Source organism: Chiroxiphia lanceolata, chromosome 2, assembly GCF_009829145.1.
Source record: "Chiroxiphia lanceolata isolate bChiLan1 chromosome 2, bChiLan1.pri, whole genome shotgun sequence".
NCBI classification, from domain to species: Eukaryota; Metazoa; Chordata; class Aves; order Passeriformes; family Pipridae; genus Chiroxiphia; species Chiroxiphia lanceolata.
Genome location: NC_045638.1, coordinates 28,066,172 through 28,093,351, shown reverse-complemented (window position 1 = coordinate 28,093,351; position 27,180 = coordinate 28,066,172). Strand labels below are relative to the sequence as shown.

At 39.1% G+C, this 27,180-nt stretch overlaps 2 long non-coding RNA genes across 2 annotated transcripts; one reads left to right on the top strand and one right to left on the bottom strand.

Moving 5' to 3' along the window:
* Positions 1 to 2,098: 2,098 nt before the first annotated feature.
* Positions 2,099 to 10,060, bottom strand: LOC116782776. The gene is made up of 2 exons (XR_004355349.1): positions 9,684 to 10,060; positions 2,099 to 2,792 (listed from the first exon to the last, which is right to left on the bottom strand). It is a non-coding gene; the product is annotated as an uncharacterized LOC116782776 (long non-coding RNA).
* A 2,569-nt stretch (positions 10,061 to 12,629) lies between these two features.
* LOC116782777 lies at positions 12,630 to 22,617 on the top strand. Its single transcript, XR_004355350.1, has 3 exons — positions 12,630 to 12,710; positions 16,263 to 16,415; positions 22,551 to 22,617. It is a non-coding gene; the product is annotated as an uncharacterized LOC116782777 (long non-coding RNA).
* The last annotated feature ends 4,563 nt before the right edge of the window (positions 22,618 to 27,180 follow it).

The following is a 27,180-nucleotide window of genomic DNA, read 5'->3' as shown; positions in this document are numbered from 1 at the left end:
ATAGTCTTGCCCCACTGCCACACAAAGTCTTTTTGTTATGGTTAATATAAAAACGTGTGCCTTTCAGGGCTACTTATTCTAAGCAGCTTTTTCAATTATCTCAGTTAATTCTAACTGAAAAACAACAGTATGTCAGAGACAAAGCTTTAACATAAATAGGCATGTATTTGAAAATACAGCTGATGTGGCAGAAGTTTTTCTAGACTACGCATTTTTCTGACAGAAAATGACAGACTTATCAGATCTGAAATGTTCTCAGGAGTATGTTGACAAAACATCCAACTGACTTAAGGATGGTTCCCATGGAAATCTGCTTGGTCACTGGCCCATTTGCCCTCTCCTCTTTCCTCCCTTCATCTTTCCAATGACCAGCATGGTAGGGAGTCATCAAGCCAGGAGTGAAACAGTAAGCAGCTCCAGAGTCAAGGAGCTGTATTCCTAGGGAGCTCATGAAGTCTGTTCTGCTTTTGAAACAGTTTTTGAAAGACTGTATTTTGCAGTGATCCAGGATAAGAATCTAACCTAGGGCCTTCATACCCACAGAAGCTTCGTCCCTTTTGAGATAGATGCAGGGGACTTTGGGATGCTCAGCTTCTACTATGTTTACTGAAAGCATGGCCTTCTGTGGTGCATCTTCCCACACACCTCAGTATAAATTGTCTTATAGTAAGTAGCCTCTTGGATGAAATACTGCACCATTTGAAAGTAATGGACCCAGACAACAAGCTACCTCCTTTGAAGTAAGTATTTTGCTGGCAGGGAAGGTTATCTTGATGACAAGGGCGTCTAACAGGCATCTGCTGTTACCAGAAAAAGGTAATCATAAAGTTGCTTCAGGGACTGGAAAACTTACAAGGTCCGGGCTCTTTCCCCTTGTTTTGGCCTGTTTTCCTTAGAAAGGGAAATGAGACAGGCTTAATGCACATAAGGGTGCACTGAAACTCAGACATTAGGAGGACATCTGTGGATCTGAGCCAGTCCCTTGTGTTTTTGTTCTTTGAAGGGGATGCTAAACTGGAGTTTGGGCCAAGTTCCCTAAGAGCTGCTTGCTGACTTAAAAAAGACTAATTTACCAAAGTCACCTCTAAGCAGACCTCTAAGCTGCTTTGCAGATGTAGTGTGGACTTTCTAGTGGGGGCTTAGTTGACCTTTGGCTGTCAGATGACATTCTGTTTTAGGATGCAAATTCCCATATTGCCTGTGTCTGAAGTCAGGCAGAGTGCATCCCACCCATAGCACCAAGCAATTCAATATGTGTTTTCAAACACAGTATAAACTGGGATTTTTCCACATGGATACAAGATCTTTCTGTCCTTGGTATAGCCTGGAAGGGTTCCACCAAATTCATTTCAGGGAGATGATTACATGTGATTCTCGCTGTGCTTACTCTCATTTTTTTCCTTAGTCCAGATCAGGCATGAAGAATGATTATTTTCCTATTTAATAAAGTGCCTTCAGACCATTCTGGGAGGAGAGCAAGATGCCATCTCCTTGCCCTCAGGAAATCGTATCTACCTTGCCTGAACCATAATGATACACAGGAGTCTTAAGCAGTACAAGTCTAACCAATGACGATTAGTCTAACCAACAGGTTAGAAAATGTGTGTTTGCACACTAGATTCTAGTCCTTTAAATACAGAATAAAAAATTGCAAAGGGCACATGATTATGTTTGGTGCCCAGGGCTTAGTTCCAGGATAAATTACTAAACAACTGAATTTTACCACCATCAGAATATATGCTCAGGAACGGCAAGAAGTGTTAAGACACACAGCTTTCTTGAGTTCACGATTAATGTTGAAGCACAAGGGGTCTAGGCTGATTTAAGTTGGCCCTCATCTTGAGAGACATTAACAAAGAAGGTGGTTTCTTTTCTGATTTTTTTTGAGGAGGTGGTAGTATAATTATGTAAAGTTTTAATTCAATAACTAGAACTACCAAACTCAGCAATAGAAATAAGATGTGACATGTAGAAGTTAGAGAAGAAGGATGCAAAACTCATTAAGGCCGTAGCTGTATCATTTATAAGAACAACATAGCCTGAAGGAAGATTGTGTATATTTTAAGAGGGTGACCCCAGAAACCAGACTTACATAGAATTAACAAACAAGTGTAATCTATTGCTTGTGACAGGTAACAAACCGACAGCCTTGGCAACAGAGTTGTTTATCCTGGGATCATGGACAGCCTGGATAACACCAGGCTGTGTTTATAGCAATAAACTATTTCCCACTTCACACAGAGCTGTCCACAACCCTAATGTGAAAAGATTACATTCGAAAACAGATAACATGACTGTGTCTCTATGGTCCTTCTTTCTTGGATACTCATCAGCTGACGACCGAGCTTACTAAAACAAAATTTTTGTCTCTCCACACAGTCCCCATTGCCACTGAAGCCCAAATCCAGACTTATCTTATTCTTCATCCACAAGGTCTCCACTGAATATTTGGATTCATCATTTGGGAAATTCAAAACTGGCAAAGACAACTTCTGTGTTCTAAACAGAGATACATATACTCCTCTTGTTCTGTGACACAGTCATTTTCTTTTTGTAGATCTCAGAGATGTCCAATCTTTGAGGTCCCCTTTGCTTAGATCTGCCTTTGTAGTAGATTTGACAAACTGTTGTCCTTCACATGCCCTTCTTTTTGACATTTTTCATGAAACTGGTGTCTTGGGGTTTCTTCTTATCCTTTGGAGGTTTACTTTCTGTTGAAGACTTCGAAGGACACTTTTCCACATACTTTTGGTAAGAAGTCCTGGCCTTGGCCAGCTGATAGCTGAGAGGCTCTTTATCAGGAAAACAGGGAGACAGTACATCTGTAAAGAGTTATTCTGTTCAACAAAACAGCCCTTGAGAAAAAAGTAATCTGCTGCTCTGCTCTTGCACACCTCCCAAACATGCCAAAAATAAGTGAGAAAGACATGCTGCTCTCATTCCGCAGAGCAATCAATCCAGGTAGTGCTCTTGGATCTCTGAGAGGACACAGTCCCAGAGCAGATATACATGGAAACATAAAAAAATATAATGAAAAATCGAAATAATGTAAAAAATTAAAATAATGTAAAAAAAATAAAATAATATAAACTATAAAATTTCTAACCCAGTTAAACTAATTTCAGCAACTTCTCATATTCTTTTGTGTTTCCTTCAAAGTAGCTTGAGTTGTTACATGAAACTTTAGTCAGATGAACTGATAGATGGCAACTTAAATCAAAATTACACTGTCTTTCACAAATGCCACCTTAAACTTGGTTCCACCATAAAGTCCTCCCACTGATAACAAATACTCTTTTGTTAATAGCCTCTGGATTTTGGTCTTTTTTGGGTCATATTTACAAGCAGTCTCAATATTTCTGAACAACTGCCAGTCCAAAATTTTCCTTTCCCTCTGTTTTGGTTGTGTAAAAGGACTTTGTGCGTTTGGCTCATTAACTTTGTGCTGTCTGGGAAGTGAAGGCAAAAGCTCTGCTTCTAGGCATAATTTGCATGTAGCTGACTGCAGCAATTCATCAGGTTCTTGGACCTTAATATATCCCAGAATCTGGGGCTCAGTTTAATTTCTAAATTAAGTAAATCTTTAAAGTTATAATCAGACAGTGTTTTCTAAAAAAAAAATCTTATTAGTTAAGATGTTATAATTGTCAAGGTATCATTGCATTATGCAGACTATAAGCAGGGCTATATACATCTAAAATCATAAAAACCTCATTGCTGAAAGGCAACCTGTGACGGAATAATATATATAGTCACATATGCAAATATCGAACCTCTGATATCAGACCTCAAAATCTGCCTGGGGGGTAGTTTGAGATTTCTCATTTGTAAGATACTGTTAAGAAGACAATTAAAAAATTCTATACCATATGAACATTTAAAATTACATGTCTTGGTTTACCAATCTTATACTACTACTTTGCACTCTATATAAGCAATCTATCTTTAAAAACAAGGTTGAAATCACCTCAAAGAGAATTCAACCACATAATGTATCTGTTGTTCACTTTATAATTGTTTCTACCTTGAATGATATCTACATTTTTTTCTTACTATTTTTCTGAGACAATATAAACTCATAAAACCAAATGTACTCTGTAGTCATGTTTTTGCTTTCACTATACTTTCCTATGCACATCCAACAACACCAGTGCAATTGAAGTTTTACTTGCTGCTCAAACAAGCAGTCATAGAATGTGTTTTCAGTGTTTTGAAGACCATGGTCTTAAATTGAAATAAAGTTGTAAAATCCAGTAACTCTTTTGCTCACTATATGTAGTTGCCCCATATTTCAGCCATCTTTCAGGAAATTTCCCAAATTAACTTGGAATAAATATTTCTATATCATAGTCTGGGCTAATTACTACAATGAAGCTAGTCATTGCAGGAACTTGATTTGTTTAATAAATGAATATCATATTTTTCTCCATGTCTCACTCTTTTGTGATTTATTTGTGCGTTATGCATGGTAACCTTTCAAGTGAAGCTTTCCGTAATAGTTTACACACTAACCTTCCAGAAATCTAGACTCAACAATGAAAAACAAAAGAAGAAAGAGAAAGCAAACCTGATAAAAGGAAACTGTTAATCACAGAAGCACACATTTTTCTGCTTTACTGAGTCAAATCAGTCCTTAAAGCTATCCAGATGCTACAGTTTCAGAGGAGCAGTAGAGTAGAAAACACAAAACTACTCTGATTAAATTTAGAGGGGTTGGTGTATGCAGCAGTTGAGTTAGTGGGGTATTTTTAAATGTGAACAGGTCTGAACCATACCAAGTCGTGCTTGGTTTTTCCTTAAGTAACTGCACTACAGTTATAAATTCACTCTACTTATGCTTTCTGCTTGGTAGCATGCCAAAAAGGTCCCCTCTTCATCTACACTGCAATGTTCCTGTTTCCTTCTGTTCTGCCTCAGTAACTTCAGAACTTGCCATCTAGGTACACACACAACCACAGATGCATATAACTACACCCTTTACAGAAAAACATCTGTCTCCAAGGTAAAAATAGTACAGATTGATGGGATCAGTATTAAAATGGTTCCCTCTAATGAGTTAAAGACTCCCATCTGTTCCATATACTAAAATGTGGTTGAAGCCTGCAAGAAAAAAAAAAAGATCAATACAAATTTATGTGCTCTTCATAAGCATTAAATTAAGAGCAAGAGAAATGCAGGGTTCTGTGGAAAGGATGCTCATGATGCTCCACTGAGGCTTATAAAGCTAACTGAGCACAAAATTATGTGATTATGGTGTTAAATAAGACTTCTAGAATAAAGTACTTAGAGGATAAAAAAAAAAAAAGATGTTTGCTACAGCCTTGGCAACTGAAAAAGTCTTTTCAAAAGGAAATCTACACCACCAGTCTATCTGTCGGATCAGCCATCCCCTTGTTCTCTCCCTTTCTGCCTTTCCAGTTTCTCTTTTTAATCCTTCAGCATTTCCAGCTCCCCCATCTAAGGCCCTGCTGCCCCTGTGTGTTTCCCCAGATCTTTACTTCATCAGGGTATAATCTTTTGGTGCACAGAGTCAAAGGTTTGCTATTTTCCCCTTTGGGCCTTTTGAACTCTTTCAAAGATGCTTTTATAGTCCTAATGATTTACTCTCTCCTCCTGCTGTTAAGTCAGACAGTTCCTTCTGAACTGCAAAGTAAAAATGGTATGTATTGAATCTATTGACATGTAAAAAAAAATATCAAGCAAACGAACTAAAAAAAGCTTCAGCTCCTGCTGAACCAAACCAAAGTTAATTAAAAAGGGACACCATAGCCACTTCTTGTATGTTATAAAAAAAAAAAATGTAGTCATGGCTGCATTTTGCATAATGTCTTTGGGAACATACTATGAGTTTGATAAAAAAGCTCATTAGATAAAGCCCTTTGGAGGAATAAAGGCAGAATAATGACCCTTTTCCATCTCCCAGCTGGTCACCTCTGAAGTCTCTGTCCTGATGAACCTGGGCAGTAATGAAAATGTGAAGAATTGACAGGCAGCATAGCAGCCATGGCAGATCACTAGGTAGTGAAACAGGATTTTCAGGATCTAAATGCATTCTCAATGTGCCTCTACTCAGCAAAAAAAGTATGCTGTACCACAATAGTCTTTCCTGCCAATGAGTCAGAAATACTTTTATGAATATAGCTTCACATAGTGCTCCTAAGTGTCAAGGGCATAAATAGAATTTTAAATATTAATACATATAATTAGAATGTTTTCAGGAGTCAGTATTTTCCTTGGTTTTACAGAACTACATAACACAAAAGGACTACATTTCATGTGAAGTCACAGCAACAAACTTGGAAAAAAACATTCCTTTTTGGAGATCATATAAATTTAGAGACAGGTTTTATTTTCTGTTTCTTAGCAAGTTGCTGATAAATAGCGCCAGCATTTACTGTAGTCTAGTTACCTTTGACACTGAAGAGTGACACACATTAAAATCAACAAAGTAAGCATCAACTATGTATCTACAATTTGGATGTGAAGGAAGGCAGCTTCTCTAAATTTGGAACAAAGCAGTGCTTAGTTGTCATTTGTTGCAGTTTGGTGAATTTTTAAAGTTGGTGCTGCCTACAGAGATGGCAGAATGGCTGTGGCTTAATTTGTACCAAGACCTTTTTTAAAAGCAGGTTTGGGGCTTTTCAATGGAATCAATTTCTTTTCCCCTTATTTACTTTGCAAGAAAATACTAGGGAGAGTTATCTATTATTTCAGGTTTTCAGATTGCAGAGGAAAAAAAATATATATATATCCAGCTCCAACAAGATCCCTAGAGTTATTCCTGCAAACAATCTACATTAAATTTGTAGAAGTCAGAGGAAGAATTCACAAAGACTGTGGAATAAGTAACACAAAACCTCTAAGGACATCAGAAAAACACTCTTGGTAAGCCTCAGTGTCCAGAAGTCTTTCATCCTTTCAGATGCTGCACATGTATGAGGTTCAGTCTGGCTAAGAATCACCATTACTCACATGAGAAGGTTTTCCAACATTTCTCAGGTTTACACTAGTGTCCTGTGGTCATATGCAGTCTAAGGTTTTTCTGCTGCTAAAAGATGATGAGTGAATGGTGAGAGAGGTACAGGGAAGAGTGGAAAGTTTCCATATGGTATTATGAGCCATTACAGGTATCAGTATTTCCACTACAAGTAATGACTCAGAGCCAAAGGAGATAACTGCAAAACATAAAATCAAAATCAAATTACAAGGTGAATATAATTTGTTTCTGGGTATGCACATAATTGTTACATTCTGCTTTAGTGGGAGGCTCTTTGAATCAAGGAATCCAGACTCTACATTGAGATTAATTAAAATCTTGAGTAGGTTTTGATGTTTACAGATCTTTGACCATGTTCAGAAAAGCTTTCCATGTGTTTATTTAAGTTTATAAAACTTAGGGAAGAGCCCTGGCAGGGTAACTGCATAGTATGAAGGCAACCCTCCTCACTCACGAGCAAAGGACGCTGGCTTTCATTCTGAGATGAAATTCAATGCCAGGAACAAGAAGTTCCTGTAACTCTGCTAGTAGGTGCAATCAGAATGGAATATCATTTTCTGAACTCAAATAAGCTTGGCACTATTGTCAGTCTTCTTGCAATCCTTGCCCATTAATTCTGGTAAAGCTGTACCCATAGCTGAAATCCTATATCCCTAGCCTTGTTCAGATCTTCTCAGCTGGGCAAGACCTGAGCTAAGACTTTGAATCAGGTTAGCAGGCTGTACACCAGCCCAGCAGAGAAGTTTTGAGTGCTGCATCCAAGCAGGCTCTTCCTGAAAGCACCACAACTCATTCCAACCTGAATTAAATGTCTTCCTCCTTCCAGGAAGACTGTTTTATATGCATGCATCTACCTGCTTGTATTGTTAAGTTTTAGGAATGTTCCAACTCCTTTTGTTAGGTCTTGTCACCCCATTACAATTACTGAATAATAACAGAGTTAGAGGTGCTAAACAAGCTGTTTTGCATACTAGCTTCAGGAATGCTGCACAGACTAGTCCTTGGCTGACTGGTTCTCTTGTGCTTCCACCTAAGCCTCCCCCCATTCCCTCTCAAGTGAGCTGAACTCAGCTCTCTGCACAGTATTTTCACTACAGTTTGCCTCTTTGCCCCTTCCCAGCCTTGTGGCAGCAATCTTCCTTTTCCTTGTGAAGCCATCAGAGCAGAGCTGGTGAACAAGAAGGGAAACGTATGGGTGGGTGAGAGGGACAGCTAATGGGGATGCATCAGCTGCCATGCTTTAGGTCACTGATGGAGATGGACAAGGTCCTGCTGTCATTCTGCTCCACCATGGGGAGTTTCTACCAGGAAATGCCTATGACCCCTCTCACCATCCAAATTAGATAGAGGGGTGACTGAGACTAAAAAAGGGCAGAGGATCCTGTCCCAAGTCACGCATCTGAAACTGTGCAGATTCCTTGGCTAAAAGGTCTAATAATACTGACATACTGTACCATTTTTAGCACACTCAATGATGCTGAGAGTATCCCTCTTCATTAACAAAGGACAGTTTTAAAACCTCATCAGTCCTTGATCCGGAAGGGACCATTAATCTTTTAGTCTAAACCCTGGGACTAGAACTTCACCTAATGTACTCCGTATTATCCCTGAACTTGGGCTGAATCTGAATGAAGTATTTCAGAAACATGTCCAGCCAGGTTTCTTAAACTTCTCACAATGGGAATACACCACATCTATCTTGAATTGCTTCAGGAGATAGGCATATTCACCACTTAAAATATCTGCAACTTGTTTAAAATCTTTGTTCACCTAGCTATGTTCCCAGTCTTGAGTTTTCTGTTGTTGCATTAAAGAGCTGTTGGTTTTCTGAAGCTTTTCTTACATCTAGATGTGTGTAGGCAATGAGGAAATCACATCTGCAACATTAATAGTTTGAAGTAATTGGTTCAGGTTTCTACCTGTTTTTCAGGTTTTTACCTGTTTTCCAGATGTCAGCTTAGACTCTTCCAAAACTTTTTCAATTTTTTTCAGAAGAATTCTCAAAATTAGGACCTCAGAGCTGAAGTACTCCAGTGATGGCCTTGCTAGCGGTGACACAGGTGACCCTGCCTCTCCTCCTACCCACGCCTTTGCTGATACCTCCCCAGGTCACATTAGCTCTTTGGCTAACCATCTCAATGGAAGTGCCCATCCTGCTAGTTGTGTACCTTTTTTTTAAGATCTTTTTGATGTCAGCATAACAGTATCCTATCTCAAAAGCGGGAACCACATTCTGTGTTTCAAAATCCAGTCTTCAATTCAGTCGTCTTTAAAAGCCCACAACTCAGATTAACTCACTTTACAGAATAATCTAGTTTACTCCATATGATTAGTTAGCTTGTCACCTCTCTTTATTTCCTTATCCAGTAGCTTGAAGTCATCTGCAAATTTTTCAAGCAATGATTTTCTATTTTCTCCCAGCTGACTGATACAGTTACAAAGAATGCCTTTAATTTATTCACAGTATACATGTAATCTCCTGTGAGATAAGGTTCTGGATCTTAGTGAAAGAAGAAACACAGAAGTAACTCTACTGACGTTTCTTCTTTCCTCATTAAGAACGTCTTTTCCAGTTATTGTTGCCAGACATTTGTATCTTGAGCCCAAATTGCAATAGAACTCATTTGCAAAACTTGGTAGTTTGGCAACAGCCTCTGAAATAAAATGGATTAACTGTGACATTCACCTTGCAGGCTACTGAGGGGGTTTTTTCTCTCACTGCTGAGTTTTTATTCAATAAGACAAAGCACATTTACAGAGAAGATTTGCAGGAAGAAAGACTGACATCTATCTGTAATCCAAACCAGCATTTTGATACTCAGTGCACATGAGAGAGGATCAACGAAGAATAGAGCACACCCTTTTGCTTATGCTTCATACAGACCCTCCCATTCAGATACTTATGACATCAGAACCTTTTAAATTTTCAGTCCCTCAACCCCCCACGCATAACTCCTTTACAACAGTCCCTCATTCAGAAACAGCTTTTTGTCTTCACAAGCTGTATCTTCTTATTCTTTCTCTAAGTGAGAAAATGCCAGTTTCAAATCAGCAGCTCAATTCCATCTTCTTTAAACATAATGGAAACTTTCCAGACAGTGCAGTAGATACAAGATGAAATTCCTGAGATACTTTACTCTTAATTGTAATTTTCCAAATGTATGTTTATAAAGTGTGTACTAAGTTCAAAGTTTCAAAGTTGATTGCTCAAGCAGGACAATTTCAATGTCTCTGGTCCCAGGCAGAGCTCCTCATGAGACTTTCACAAGTTTAAAGCAGGAAAAATATACAGACAAATTCAGTCAGCTAAGCTGTCATTCTTACTGTTGTGTTCAAGTAGTACACAGAAAACTTGAAAAGCAGTTGGCCAGATCGAACAGATCAGCTCCAAAAGCAACAAGTGACTGCCACCTTTCACGCCCAGACTCACAGAGCTAAACATGCTGACTGCTGAAGGGCAGCCCAAAAGTGATCAGCCCTTGAAAAAATCCTCTTTCAGTCTGCCACCCTCCGTATTTGTCCATGGGGCAAGTCAGAATCTGTTAGATTATCCTGAAAGTAAAACTACAAACATGGTAATGATTGAGGCATGTTGATGCAGAAACACATGGTTCTTTCCTGAAGGGAGAAAACACACTCCAAACTTATAAAACAAGCAAGCTGCTTCTCTCATGGACTTGCAAAAAGAGGAATAGAGGGATCAAAAGAAACTTCAGCAGATGTTCGGTGCCACAAAGAGATAAATCGTGAGGCAGGTTTTTTCTGCTAGAAGAATATACTCTACACTGTACAGGAGAATCACAGTATGCTACTATTTACCATCAAAAGAAATCAACTAGTCCATCAAAACCCTCTTCCCTGAGCTGAAAGTATGCAAAACATTTTCTTTCCTCCCTGACCAAGTTTTGCATAAATATTCACAAAGGACCTGAGGAAAAATATGAAAAGTTTTAGAGATGTTTTAAGCAAATAAAATAGTGAAATGGATGATCCTTGCAGTGAATAGCAGGGAGGTTAGAATGAAGATGGAACACAAAAATTACTGGAATACTGGCAAACAGAAGGAAATACTTCTGATTAAAAAGTGAAAAGGACTCTGAGTAGCACACATAGTAATGAAACCATTTATAGATTACTAAGAAAACATTCCCTGACCATAATTGAGGGCATCTATCATTTTGGGGGTGCAAAATTTGGAATATCTGCAGCAAAATCTTAAGGGGGCAGAGTTCAACCTCTTTCTAGTTGAATGCGGTGTCAAAGTACCATATGTTCTTGTAATAAGTTGCTGGGAAAGCAAAGAACACATTGCATGCTCTCTCTCTTCCAAGAGAACGAATGGTTCGTTCATGGTTGGTAAATCTCTATTTTGAAATCTCATAATTAAAGTAAATAAGTAATAGTTCCTCAGTTTTATATTTCTGCTCTCCTGGCATTTATTATAGATTTGTATTTGGAGTAAAAAGTGGGGCTTGGGCTTGCGTATTTCTAAGATCATTATTTTACACAGTCTTGTCTCTGCAACACATGATAGCTCTGGTCTTCAGTAGTCTTATGTTACTATCACACGTATGTTCAGACACTGACAGAAAATTGCCAGGTTGTGTGTGGGAAAGAGGGTTAAGCCACTCATTACCCTACATAGCAGGAGATAAAATTTATAATCTGGAGTTGCTAGGATCACTAGATGTTCTAAACATAAAGCATAGATTCCTCCATTTCTCCTGGAGATTTTATTTTTACATATATGAGTGGGAATTGTGGGAACCCCATTTGAACATCAAGCATAGGATTTGGTCAGCCAACCTCATCTCCCTTGCTTAACTTTGAGAAATCACCTGTGATTAAGACCCATTTTTACAGAGATGTGGGAGCCGCTGTTTATGATCTTGCTCTGAAGCAACTCCATTTCCAGCATGAGTTTCTACCTCAAAGGTGTTGTAGCAATTGCAAGTGTCAGAAGTTTGAGCTGACACAGAAAAAAAATTCATTAAGTAATTTTTCATTTATTAATCTGTCATAGATGAGAACAGCAATAACACATTTGCTGAATACTATATAGCTGAGACATTCTTCTCTCAACTGCTTTACTACAAAAAGGTTGAAAGCAAGTTAAAGAAAGAAATACATACTAACAGAGAAATGTTTTAATCAGAGATTGCAAAACAAAACAGAACACCAGATGAACCAGGTCTTGTTTATCTGTAAGGGCCATAGTTATGCCATTAGCTTTTCCTCAGTACAATTTGTTCAGGGCAGTGGGAAGTTTCATGTAAAAAAATCAATGGTTCGATCTCGCCCTGTAAACATCAGATAGTGTAGCCACCTAAAGCATTCTGGCAGACTCAGGACAAGATGGATCAGATTCTTTCTTTGAAATTTGCTCTCTGAAAGTAGAAAAATGACCAGAGGGTGGCATATTAAAAAGATCACAGTCTTAAAAAAAATAGTTGCCTAGGATGATTAGAAAAATCAAGTAAATTGTTTACTTTTTCCTAATGCAAAGTGATAGCCACTCCCCAGTGTAATTTGTATCATCCACACCCAAAGAATCAAGTAAAGCAACTACTGTGATGTACACGACTTCCACAGCCCAGATGTGCTGCCTCGTAGTAACACCCCACCATGGCAGCTCTTTACAAGCAAATGTCAATCCTCTGGCTTCCTTTACGGGCCCTTCCTAAGGAACTCAGGTAGATCATCATATGAGCAGGTATAGACTGCAGGGTAGAAAAAGACACCATGGCATTGATTTGAGTGTTTAAGCACTGACTATCCCTCCACTCTTACTGAAATGTGGAAACCCCTGAATAAGTCACTGATTGCTCTAGGACATTATGAGAGCTCTGGACATCTCTGTGTGACATCCTCTCATACTAGTAACAAGGTGCAGGAAGTGTTAAGTATCCGTTAAACTCACGTTTAGGTGGAAAAGAGGGTGATGACCCCAGCTCTAGTGTGATTGGCTTATCAAATCTCCTCAGAGACAAATCCTTTTTAAACTGTGATCCTTCCCTCATAGCCTATAGATGATAAGTGGTCCTCGGCCATCCTCATTGTCTAAGATGTTCTATATAGTTGCTTCAAATTTATTTACATAGAGGTAATGGATTACAACTCTGTAGCCACTCTCCCCCTTCTGTTTCTATTTATTTTCTAAACATGTAATAAAGTACGTTTCCAATTTAATTAAGAAAAAAAAGGGAAGGGAAGGGAAAAGTTACTGTTGCTCAAACTGCATAGCATATTACTGCATAATTTATGTGCTCACAGCAGACTGCAGATTCATTTATAAATGGCACACACAATGGAATTTTTCTGATAATACAAAACTTCAGGACGTGACTCACAATTAAGTCATGGCTCAGAGACATAAGAGAAATGCTTAAATGCCTTCTCTGGTGCTCCAAAATGTGCTACAGTCATGGTGCTCAGTGCACCAACAATGTCATATAGTTTGCAGCCAAACAGGCGGACTGTAGAGTGCCTGAAACAGCAGCTGTACTCTCTTCTCACTCTGGGCAATGGAAGAGGAATCTTCCAAAATAGCGTTGCCCTCCAGGCTACTGTATCCAGAGGTCAATCCAAAATCATGAACTTAGGGCCATTGCATCTTTTATTTTGGCCATGTCAGTCACTTACTTGAATACTCCATGAAGGTATTGCCCAAAATCAGTTGGGACTCAAAGCCATATGTGGCTTAGATGTCCATGGGAATTCTGTGTAGGGGATGAACAAGTAAGAAGCGTGAGATTTGATCCTTTACGGAGTAACAGAGTGAAGCAGAGATGAGTCAGCCTGTAAGGAACTGATACAACTCTGCATTCAAGGTCACCATAATGAAATTACTGTGTATATTTGAAAGTAATCAGAAGGCCACTCCAATGTTCATTTGGCACAAGACACTCTCTTATCAAAAGAATCAAATTTTGAGAGCCCTAAATAGACTTCTCACATTTCTGTGCAGCTCCAGTTTAATCCTCTAAATTGCTCATGCTTGCCCCACAATGGCAAATGTAATCAAATAAATTAAGATTATCCTCTAATGTAATTTTCCAAAAACCAAGTTCCATAACAGCTTCTGCACTACAAGAGTATCAAGTACATGAGAATACCTAGTTCTACAGAAGGCCTTCCATGTTGTGGAAACACTCTTCTAGACTGGACATTTAATGTGGAGCCAGGTGAAAGACAGGAGCACAGAAGTTACATGCACATGCTGGTTATTTTTCTAAGCATCTCATATTGTACTTTCTTCGGAAGGACAGATCTTCTTTCCTGCATAGGAGCTGTAATAATTAAGCCTGTAGATCTGAACTAGAACTGCATAAGGTAAATATCTGCCTGATTTGATCTTCTGAAATCTAAAATACATGATTAATCTCATTTAGACCTTAACTATATAGGTCTAAGTGAGTCATCTTCAGCTCCTTATGCTTTACATAACAAGAGAGAGGCATAAAGAAATGGTGGCTTTACTTGCTGTTGTGGTCTAACCCCAGTCAGGAGCTCAGCCCCCACCTCTGCTGTGGGTTGGATGAGAGAATCAGAAGAGCAAAAAAGAGAAAACTCATTAATTGAGATAAAGACAGTTTAATAGGGAGCCTTCTCTGAAGATTTTGTGTCTTCCTCGGGTAGTGAAGAGATAAAGAAAAAGCTATACATCTAAAACGAGTACAAAGGAACACCAGTTGATGACTCGGAAGGTGTCCTGCACACGTTAACTGACCTATCAGGTATAGTCACTATGAAAGCAAGTGCCTTCATTGTGAAACCTGTAAGAGAAAAGGCAAATTCCCTCTTCAAATTAACTTGAATTTAGTCATGTTTGACTTATGTTTTAGGTAGTATTCTGCATGCAGATGTGAAAAGAATAAGATTACTGTTACTTTAAAAAGCCATAATTTTTACTTAAGACTAGGTATCTGCATGTTTAAGCCTCAGTTTAGCATTGCTTATCATGTTGTTCCCTGGAATATGTTTATATAAAGAAATGGATTGATTTTTTTTTTTTTTGAGTAATGCTTCTTTGACTTTCCAGTTTGGCACTTTATTTCAGAAAAATGACACTTCGCTTTCACTGATATCTTTTTGTAAGGATGCCAGTAAAACAAACAGACAAACAAATGTGCATTACGTCTCAAATGCAAATGGATTTCACCCCTGTGACTTTCTTGTCTGGAGATAGAAAGTCCTGGGGGAAACCTAATAGCAATCTTCCAACAGTTAAGGAAAGATAGAGAGAGAGCCAGGTCTTTTAATGAGAGAACGTGGAAGAACAGACAGTAGTCACAAACAGAAACAGGGAAGGATCCAGCTGGATATAAGGGGAAAAAAAACTAAAAAACTACAATGACATTTCAAGCTTTCAGTCACTACAGAATACCATGTTTGAATGCCCTAATGACAAAGAGGTCTTGAAATTCTTATACAGGTAGAGGTGTTTTCTGGCTAACCGCTAGCTGAAAACCATGTATTCTCTTTCTCCACTCATGGATCTTCTCTTAGGAAGGTTCAAAACATATCACAAGAATTTATTATTATATTTACAAATGTGTGATGACTTTTTTCTGCTAAGAAGAAGAAAAAGAAAACTATTGTTTCCACAATACAATTACTCTTCCTTTAAAGGGAAAATCCCATATAAAATAAAGCCTACTCTGGAACCAGTTAACTTGATGATAAAAATGCCTTCACTCCATGAGTAAATGCCTAAAGGAGTACAGCAGACTTTCTGCAACTTTTATTGATTTGGGGCTTTGCTGTGCACTGTCTAGCTTGCACACAGAGGCAGCATTTCACTTTGTCGTTTCTCTGTGCTAATCTAGTGGAAGCCATTGTACAAATTAGAACTGAGCTCCTTAAGATTAAGATTCATAGTTATGGGCTTTGTCAGTGTCTTTAAGTAATTTAATAACGCAGTGTATCTGTTGGATTGAATGGACAGTGTTCAGATAAGTTCAGCTTTTGAAGATAGATGAGACTAATTTCTCCAGTGAAGACCATGCGCTGCACAGAAAAAAAAGAAAGAAAAAAAAGGAAAGAAAAGAGAAGGAAAAAAAAATTCATAAATGATTCAGAAGTCAAAAATTTGAGAAGAAATGTGAGAGGGCATTACGGTGAGGGAAGTTTATTTTCCATTCCCTTTCTTTAAAAAGTCCTGGTAATTGAAAGATACATTTCCTTTTCTCCTTTTTTTTCCTAATCTATCTCCTCCACTTACCTGAAAGCACATAATATTTCTTTTGTGTTCCTTTACCAGCAGCAGAGGAGGACAAATGGAGCACTCAGCACTATTCATCAGCATAGTTCATAGGAAGTTTTGTTACACCAAGACTGGCCCAAGAGAAGAGTCATAACTTGGAGGCCCAGCAGTCCAACAGTAGTATTTTGACCTTTCCCACCTTCCACACCTTTGGTAAGAGATAGCACAGAAAAAATTGTCGAAGGTCTATGGAAAGATACCTTCTCACATGCCTTCTCACATGCATCACTGATTCCTTGTTAATCAAGATTCTGATTTTCTTATAACAACCCCATTGGTTCAGAAAATTAAACACTTACTCTAAAAAATCTCCATACTAACACAGTTATTATGAGCACTGCAAAGAAAACATTTAAGTCAAAATTGGGGATTAAAACAAAACTAATCATAGCTTGTGGGAAAAGGCATTGTAAATGCATTAGCAATCATTTAACCACTCACTTATTTCAGTGTGTTCAAATGGCTGCTGCATTTAAAGCTATCAAAAGTTTTCATTGATTAGGCTGCTTATCCACAGTTATCTGAAGTATTTTGTACAATCACGAAGAAGTAAAACAAATGACACTGTGTTAGACAACCAGTTCCTTGTATTTTTGGGGCCAAGTGGTGAAGTTTCCAAATATTTTATACTTGTGTTTTGTTTCACACACTCTTCTGAACAACCATGCCTGTGACTCTCCAACCAGGGAGCCAGAAAAGTGAATGGCCAAGAGTGTGGGAATTATCAGTCTTTCACCTTGGTACCTCTATTTTTTTGCTTTATAAATCAAAAATAATATTGTCACCATTTTTTTTTTAACATTTTAAATATTATGAGCCTCACCTACAGGCAAAGGCAACTACTTCTACAGGCCACATATTCTACTCTGGCTCAGTTGAGGTCAATGGCAAAGTACCTGTCTATTTCCAAAAGGGCAGATTTTTCTCTCATTGACTTGAACAACAGATCAGGCCCTGTTTCTAAGTCAGAATTTAACAATTATTATTATTTTAAACTCTATAAGTATTTACTTGAAGCACAAAACCACTTGTCGTGACAATCCTACCTCATCAGTGGATAAGCACAGGCCTAACATCTATGGCTGTTGGCAGAGTCTGGTCCAGTATTTCAGGTGGGTCTGTTCACAAGCTGCAGGGGAATGTCTGTTGGTACAGTATATCTGTAACACATTCCAGAGTAGATGTAATAGACAGCAGACAGTGTTTTCTTGAACTGACATCTTAAAGTTGCAAACATTCAGTTGCTACTTAAACACTCAGAAAACAGCTCTTCTTGAAAGTTTTGCCAATTTTTTATTATCTTTTTAGACTGTGATATAGTTTCAGCACCAGCACATGGCAGAATTCTTGCAGCAATTAAAAGGATCTTGCAGGATCATAGAATAGGTATAACTATATTCTCGTATGTCCACTGAGGCTCCACAAAGTTCTGTGTCATGTCACACAACTTCATTTTAGACAAGTGAAAGTACACCATTCTGATTTTAACAATATATGGCATTTATCAACTTATCATAAATGAAGATGAGTTTGTCCCTGTCAGGCTAGAACAAATATAAAGAATGACATTGCTCACCGTTTATCACCATGAGGAATGTTACAGATGATAGAAACTATTTTGATAATGATTCGTTGTGCTAATTTAATTATTAATTATTCCCACTTCCTTTTAGAGGAAGAAAATACCAGCTTCTTGGCAATGAGTAGAGAAATAATAATGTGGCAATAATTTTAATAAGAACACACTAAAATCTTGGCCAGCATTTCTAAGCCCAGATATCTACAAGTGGATAAAGTCATATCCGACACCTCTGCAGAGGTACAGGAAGAACCTGCATTTCCTCTCTACTCCATTGGCTTTTGGTAACAAATCAGCATGCCTGAAAATTAGGCCTTTTTGTATGCAAGTATCATCTCAGATATAAGTGACTGATTTTAGGAATATGGTTATAGCATGTTTCTTCTCCTCTCACTGGAAGACAGGTTCCTGTCTGGACAACATCAAGGTTTCTGCAGCATCTATAAGGCCTAGTCTTCAGAGTCTTGGGTAACATATTGGTTGTTTATCCTTTGGAGATAGGCTAGATATGCTACAATTCTTCAGACTGGAACACGTATCTCTGGGAGGAGGGGGGTCAGATGGGATTAAAAAGTCATGAAAATCATGGAAAAGTGGAAAAATAAATACAAAATAGTTATTTCCTATTCCTTGTAACAACAGAACTATGAAATGTTCATTAAATGTTCAAACATGAGGTTTCAAACGAAGACGTTGGTTACAATGAAATTGGTTGTTTAGTCTTGAGAAGAGGAGGCTCAGGGGGAGACCTCATCACTCTCTACAACAATCTGAAAGGAGGTTGTAGCCAGGTGGGGGTTGGTCTCTTCTCCCAGGCAGCCATCAGTAAGACAAGAGGGCATGGTCTTAAGCTCTGCCAGGGGAGGTTTAGGTTAGATACTAGGAAGAAATTCTTTACAGAGAGGGTAATCAGGCATTGAAATGGGCTGCCCAGGGAAGTGTTAGATTCTCTGTCCCTGGAGGTTTTTAAGATGAGACTGGATGTGGCACTTAGTGCCATGGTCTAGTAACCACGTAGTTACCAGTAGTGGATCAAGGGTTGGACTTGATGATCTCAGAGGTCCTTTCCAACCCAGCTCATTCTACGATTCTATGAATTTGTCACAGTACATAAATGTATTTTGACTGCCAAATAAAATTGAAGTAGGAGCAAAAATGGTTGAACTAGTTGAAGAAAGATTAATCCACTGGGAGATTTTAAATATAAACAGCCTTCAGACCAAGAAATCCCTGTGCTCAGAATGTGAAAGATCATACTACAAGAGTCATAGAATCATAGAATCGTATCATATTCTGAGTTGGAAGGGACCTACAAGGATCACTGAAGTTCAACTCCTGGCCCTGCACAGGACAACCCCAAGAACCGCACCATGTGCCTGAGAATGTTGTCCAAACGCTTTTTGGATTCTATCAGGCTTAGTGTTGTGAGCGCTTCCCTGGGAAGCCTGTTCCTGTGTCTGACCACCCTCTGGGTGACAAACCATTTCCTAGCATCCAACCTAAACCTCTTCTGACACAAATTAAGGCCATTCCCTCAGGTCCTGTCACTGGTCACCACAGAGAAGAGATCAGTGCCTGCCCCTCATCCTCCCCTCACAAGGATGTTGTAACTGCAGTGAGGTCTCCCCTCAGTCTCCTCTTCCCCAGGCTGAACAGACCGAGTGACCTCAACCGCTCCTCATACGACTTCCCCTCAAGGCCCTTCACCATCTTCCTTGCCCTCCTTTGGATAATCGCTAATAGCATAATATCTTGCTTATATTGTGGTGCCCAAAACTGCACACAATATTCCAGGTGAGGCTGCACCAGTGCAGAGCAGAGGGACAATGCCCTCCCTTGACTGGCTGGGGATGCTTTGCCTGATGCCCCCCAGGACAGGGTTGGCCCTCCTGGCTGCCAGGCACTGCTGACTCATATTCAACTTGCCATTGAAAAAGAAAGCTTGCTGCTTCCCATCACATTTTCCTAAGCATTTCTAATTGGATATAATGGTGGAGATTTAATCATAGATATTTAGTCTGACCCAATTCTTTTACTCCATCTTGAGATCAAGAGAATAAAAAAAGGGAAAAATGGCTAAACAACTGCAGACAGTTGCAGCCTTCAGTGCTCGTTGACCTCCTCATGACCCTGAATTTTGTCCTGATTTGTATGCAAAAATTTTTCATCTGAAATTTTGCAAAATGTTCCAAAATGGAATGCAATTACTTTAAAAGGATCAATAATGTTGTAAGACACCTCGCCTAAAATAAATTCTTCTTTTTTGGAGGGAAAGAGATTTGGAATAAGCTTGTGCGTATGTTCAGAAAATATTAAAGATGTCCCTGAATCAGATTAAGTGCTAGCTCTTTGGGCCCTAATATCTTGGCATGCTGCCAGATAGCAATCTTAGTGATTGAGTCATTTTGTATAGGGAGACGTTCCTCAGATAATGCCCAAGTGAGTCATGAGATCTAATTCCATTAAAAAGAGTCATGAGGCCCACAATATTAATTAAATTTGTGCTACTAAGCAGAGGAATGCTTAATGGAAGAGGACAAGAATAATTCATTTTAAGTCCCTTCCAATGGAACCAGAATAGAAGGAGCATTGCCCATACCTGAAATATAAATTTGTCTCTGTGTGGTCTTCCAGTTATGAGCTCCATAAGTGCTGGAACAGTTACGATACCATTAGTGAGATTAGAAACATGGGGTGTGGGGTATGGAAGATGCTAGAAGGGATGGTCTGGTGCTTCCCAGAGATTGTAACCTCTGCCTATCTCTCTATAAGTGAAATTCTCTTAGATATGTTCACATGACAAGATAAAACAATTTAATGACTGCTAAGTCTAGGTAAACATAGACTCAGGCAGCACTTCCATTATTCAGACAGTCAGAATCCATGTTTCCCTGTACCAATCAAAGAGTGGCCTTGTTTTCTGTGTCAGCTGGATGTAACAGAGATGGAGTTTTACTCACACAACATAAGGACAGAATTGTATTGTACAGCCTGTAGCCTTTCTAAAAATGCAATTTTTAGAAGAGCCAACTCACACTTTCATGGTTTCTTTAGTACTTTGACTAAACACATATTCAGAGATTGGCACCTGTTGAAGTCAAAATAAAGATACATTTTCAAATACTTTTGCTAACTTTTCTGCTGTGGCCCCAAAAGGAGGATTATTAATCTGTGTATTTTTTAGTAACCAAATCTTTATTCTGGGGTTCCTGAGTTTAATGTATGATGGGCAAATTTCATTCTGCACCCTTCCTTTTTGCTTTCATTTGTGAGTACCCCAAAGGAAGTAAAAAAAATTCCACCAACACAGTATACACTTACACCATATATAATATAGACACATATAGGATATACCACACTAACCCACTTGACTTGTAGCCAGTCAAACCACTTGTCACATATGGCAGGAGCTCTGCTCCATCTGCACCAGCAAGCAGAACAGCACTGCACCAGGACTGTAGAGAGGTTGCTGAGGAGCTCCCTTTTTGTGTCAGGGATGTTTGGGCTGCTGTGGCTCAAGAACCCAGAAGCCCAGGAGCAGCCAGAGCTCACTGAGTGTGCTCCCGCAGCACAGCTTCCAGTGACATTCCAGCAAAAGGACTGCCGCATTCGTAGATCCCTTGAAAAGTAGTGACCTGAGGGACAAATCTTCAGTTAGCACTTCTCTAAACTCCTCAATTACAATGTTTAACATAATTTCTTCACTGCTTCTTTCTGCAACTAATTAAAAATATTCATCATTAAAATCTGATAAAACATATTTCAATTACTACTTCATACCTTGTCTTGACTGAAAAGGTGGTTTAATGCCTTGACATAACTAAATTGGTTGTAAGTTCCAGACTGCTGAAGCAAGCTTCCTATAACAAGATGATCTGTCTTCAAGTCATTTTTGTCTTGGCAGTTGCAGACAATGATTTCATCAAGTCTAACACAAAAATGCCATATTTGCTTCTCAAACAAATCCTAATCTTGTAATCCAGGGGGGAAAATGAAGCACGAAAAGGCAGCACTTCAATCAGTGAATTTAAAAAGGCTCCAACATACAGTCTTTATTTTGGTTCAAACCAATTACGTTGTAAAAAAAGCACAATAAATGATGAAAGAGATTGTTACTTAAGTCATTGATGTCAGGTGAAAAATCATCTTTAGTAATTTTAGTTTCTTCAAATTGGATTTAACTTTTACATACCACTCTGGAAAATATGCACAGATTCATATTTTATTTTCTTTGTGCCTCTTGATATTGAGAAGACAACTGCACTGAGCCACAGGCTCAACATAAAACCAAATAGTAACTCAAACTACTGATGTAAGCAGGTCTCTCTATTTATTACTTGATCACTTGGTGCTTACTTGTGCAGTTGACTTCAACCTAACAAGGATAAAAATAGAAAAATAAGAAAAGAATATACTTGCCTAAGGATGCCCAAATGTATCACTTACCTCATGCAATTAATTACAATTGTTTGAAAAAATACTTTCTGAAATAGTTAGGAACATTTACACACTATTTTATTTCTCAAATCATTGGACTAGATCTTCAGTTCTATCTTTATCTTTTCAGATAGATATTCTAGTGGCACAGAAGGTCAGAAAGCCCCTTAATCTAAAAACCTTAAGAACAATCCACCAATTCCACCCTCACTTGGGTTATTCACTGTACTCCTGCCTAAAGCTCTGTTGCACCTTTACTATGACCTTTGCAGGACATCAGAGCAGTGATCTGCCACAAACACAGCCACAATGTGCTTAAAGAAACAAGGTAGAGGCAGCAGTTGAAAATCTGGGTAAGCATCCTACAGAAATACCATCCTGAAACTGCAGTGCTATTTTGTTCTCTCCTCCAACACAGTTCTTCCTGAACAGTAAATCGTCCTAATGAATTCAAAAGATAAATGGTCATTGGTCAATCAAAGTACAACTCAATCCTTCTTGGCAATTCACAGGAGCAAAGTAACAAGAATGCAAAGGGCTTAAAGATTAATAAAAATAAAAGAAATAATTAAAAATCTTGTAAGAGAAATCTCTCTAAACAATCTTCATTTTGGTCTGCTCCAGCAAATCCATTTTTAAAACTAGCTATTAAAATACAAACCACCCAGTGAAATATTTTCATTGTCTCCTCACAGTTGCTTTCTGAATTTGTGCCAGCAGAGCTATTAGCAGTGATTGAAGGTGAGACAGACAAGACAAAATTCTCCAGAGAACAAGGCAAGAGACACCTTTCTGCCCTCAGCCCATCAACTATAATGAATGATAGGCACAGTGCATGACAGGGACTGAAATAGGAGACTGTGACAAAGACAGGCTTAGGAGTGCTTCAGAATAATTCATTCAGTTGCATTTGGCAGCAGCAGATCATAATATTTTTTGTGTAGCAATGCTGTCAATGCAAAAAAATAAAACACAGAATCGCATTTGCATGCTGATTCTATTACAGTCAGAAAGAAAGGAGTAGCGAGTTAATCAAATGTTTAAGTTATATTCTCCCTCCTGTTTCCTGCTGCCCATAAGCACACAGAGCAGTGAGACAGAGGCATGGGGCTGAGTGGGGAGTAAGGCCTAATTCACAATGTATTGATTACAGCTGCTTCTCCTCTCTCCCTCAAGTGAAGGTCCACACTAGAAAAACCAACTGCTTTATTCATCAGCTGTGTTTGGAGTCTCTTTGCTGAAAGAAGAGTTGGAAACATGGTATTGCTCTTCAAGAGAGGAAAGGAATCAGGGAGAAACTCCAAGAGAGATCCAGTCTTTATTTGGAAACCAGACTTCAAGAAGAAAAATTTTAACCCCAGCCATCACCTTACAGCTGTCATCACATCACAGTGACTCTGTCCATGTTTTACCTGCTGAAATCAGTGGCCCCAGGACCCCAATGCCTCTGTGTCCACACAAGCACAGTGACTTATCACAGCTGGGCAGAGCTCCATTGAACTAGCCCGTAGTTCCAGCCTGAATTCAAGAAAGCCATGCAACATGGTTGGTAGAGGACTTCTGCAAGGTGCTGCTCCTGGGGGTGGTAGTGGCAGACAGCACTGGCATATTCAAAAGAACTCAGATCAAAAAATGGACCCTGAAAGCAGAGTTACACTTTAACATCCCTAACACAGCCACTTCAGATAGCCAGGAGCCTGAGGAGAGGGAACTCTGGGAGACCAAGCGCTCAGCCCAAGCCCTGGGCCCCAAGACAGGGCCCCATGACCCCTGTCCAACACAGCAGAATATTTCCTATGTTCTTTGGGTTATTCTCCACCTCTGATGGATTTAAGCTACCAGAAATACACCAAAAATGCCTATTTCATTATGTCTGGTGCAGAAGCTACACAAATTCCCTACAGTCTACCTATGGTAACCAAAGCATTCATCTAGGATATAGAAAAATAAATATAATCACATATTCAATTATGTAAACAGGTACAGTCTTTACACAGGAGGTATAAAATGTTTTTATGGCAGAGACTGGTACAGTCAATGGGCTATGCAGGGACTTTCCTTAAAGATGGAAGACGCGGTTTTGAATTCCCATCAGACAGGAGAGGGGACTGAACTTCTGTCTATCACTTCACAGATGACTGCCCTGAACAATGAGCTTACTGCTGGGGAGGAGGAAGGATGCTTCCTCTGGTGGTAGTATACAGCCATGACCCCTTGCTCTACTTAGAATAAAAATGAGCACGGGCACATACTTTCAGGAGTTTTGTGCAAGAAGTCCCCAGCGGAGAAAGGCACTTTTCTGAGGCAGAGAACAGGCTGGCTCAGCAGGTTGCTTGCCAGTCTCCTTATTGTGGGGTTATTCAGGATCGCCATCCTCTGCACAGAGGTTTTCACCATTCAGACTGAGGGCTGATGACCATTTTAGGAGCTCAGCACCTAACTCTTTCCCAGGACATTGTTTCCAGTCCAAGCTGTGATGCCCTGAGGGTGATAACTAACACAAAATCCTTCCTTCAGCCACTAACACACTAACTGAGACAATCTGCAACCTCCTTTCTTTGTTCTAAGTAAAAAGATAAATGATGATGAATCACAACAGGTGATTTACTAGCTTTTTTAGCATGTTCAGTTCTGTCTGAAGTAAAGACCTGGCTCCACTGAAGTCAGTAGCAAAACCTCCATTTCTTTTACAAGAATTCCCAGTAAAGAAATAATACAATATTAAGGCATCAAAATAAGACTATTGGTTAATTGCAGTATAAATATTCTTACTGGAAAACTGATTAGGTGAGTGCAATGAGGATGGATTACAGAGCCTGATGTACTTACCATTTGGTGACAGCACAAAGCAGTTAATATCTTCTTTTGCTAACATTTCATACCCACAACAGAAACACAGATAGGTCTGAATCATGCTAGTGTTAAGAATTAGAAATTTACCTGTACTACATACTGTGGGAAAGCAAATGGCTGAGTTCATTCCCCCAGCTAAGCCCACTACTCCACCTCAAGGTGGGTAGAACATGAATATGTGGAAATGCATGGTAAATATTTACCTTTCTGCAACAACTACTGCTCCTTCCAAACTAGCCAAATTTCCTCACACAGATGATACTGCCCAGGAAGCAGGTAAGAAACCTTTCCAAACCTGGAGGGTTATGTCCTCCTGCAAGAATTCTTACTGTTTTCAGGGGAATTACTTGGGAAGAAGGGAGCTGCAATTCCAAGCATTAGGAAGAAAGCCAGATGTGATCTTGAACAAAATGAAGACAGATGTTTACAAGCATGTGAGTGTAACACTGAGTGTAGTGAGATACAGCAGTCACTATGACTGGCTACCCAAAGAGCTTGGCCAGGTTAACTCATCAGGAGCCAGACTACAGGTACAGTTCAGTTTAAGATGAAGCCACTTAAATTTAGGCTTTTGTATGTAAATGCAAAGGATTTGAAGCAGCAATTTGAATAGGTTGAGACCTGGAGCCTTGATTCAGCTGCCCAAACTCTATGCCTTTTAGAAATCCTTGCTACTGAGGTCTCCCTGGGGAACCTGGTAAATGCAGCAGGCACAGGATGGGGCAGAGACCCCCTGCCTTCCAGGGAAGCCACTCAAGGCCATCAGAATAACTGGGGCATCTCACCCCTTGGGCACCAGAACCATGCCCTTGATTCACATGTGAAAAACCTCCCACCAGTATCTAAATGTAAGTATGTTAGTCTGGAGCTGATTAAGATTGATTAGGACCTACCCATGGCACCTCTGCATTGAAAGGACACTCCTGCCATCCCTTCTTCTGTGTGCATATAGGACACAAGACACGAAAGCAAAATTGTTCCTGTGTCAACAGGTGCTGATATCTGTATGACACATTTCTGTCACTATTTATTCACAGGAATACTAACTTTGGGCAGAAGAAAAAACAGTCTTAATTCAAGAATCCTAACAGTAATGACAATTTCTTCTATGTATACATCACATTTTTTTTTCCAGAAGATACATTAACAGGTATCCACAATGTGTATGTAAGCTACTCATCTCCTAATGAAACACACCCTTGTATTTTTCAATACCTAGCATTTTAAAAGGCTTGACGAGTCTAACAGCGTTTTTACAGGCAGAAAAAATACAAAGCTTTTTAATATACGAAAGTGAAATAAGCATCTCATTTTGTGTATTGATTCCTCTCAAAACCCTTTGAGGCTTTCAGGGAGCTTGAATAAGAAATTCTTCAGAATGTCTTTTGTCATTCTCCTCTCAAAAACAAAACAGCATAAATAAAATAAATAGCAAAGCAGTCTCTTTCTACTGCATGACACACAAGCAAAAATGGCATAAATCATCTTTAAGATGTCCATGGGCAAAGTGTGTTCAGAGCTGTTTGCCTATCAGTTTACAAATGAGAGTTTAATCTTTGCACGTCAAAGGTAACAAGCAGGACATGGGAAAGATTTATTAAAAGTCATGATTGTTTTGCTTCAGATTTAGACAATAACCTGCTTCTTGAAAACCTGTCGAATGAAGGCCCAGCTGTTTCATTTCAAGTCCAACCAGAGCGACCCTGAACACAGCCTAATTGGCTCCTTCATTTATACTGGTTCCATTTGCGGCTTGCTGTTGCAGCAGGGCAGAGACAACATTCTCAGGCTTAGCACACCCAGATGTCTTTTATTTATAAACCAAAATCAGAATTTTATCAGTGTCTAATACTTGATTTTGAGACTATTACACCACCTAATGCCATTTTTTTGGTCTAAACTACTCCTATGTAGCCTCAACCTTAACTACATGCCGATATGATTTATATCTTGTAAACTGTCAGAGGACCGAATTTTTATTGCAGATGTGATGACTGGAACAAACGTGTGACTCATTGCCACATCTTTTATTGATGGGGCTGGGGGTTA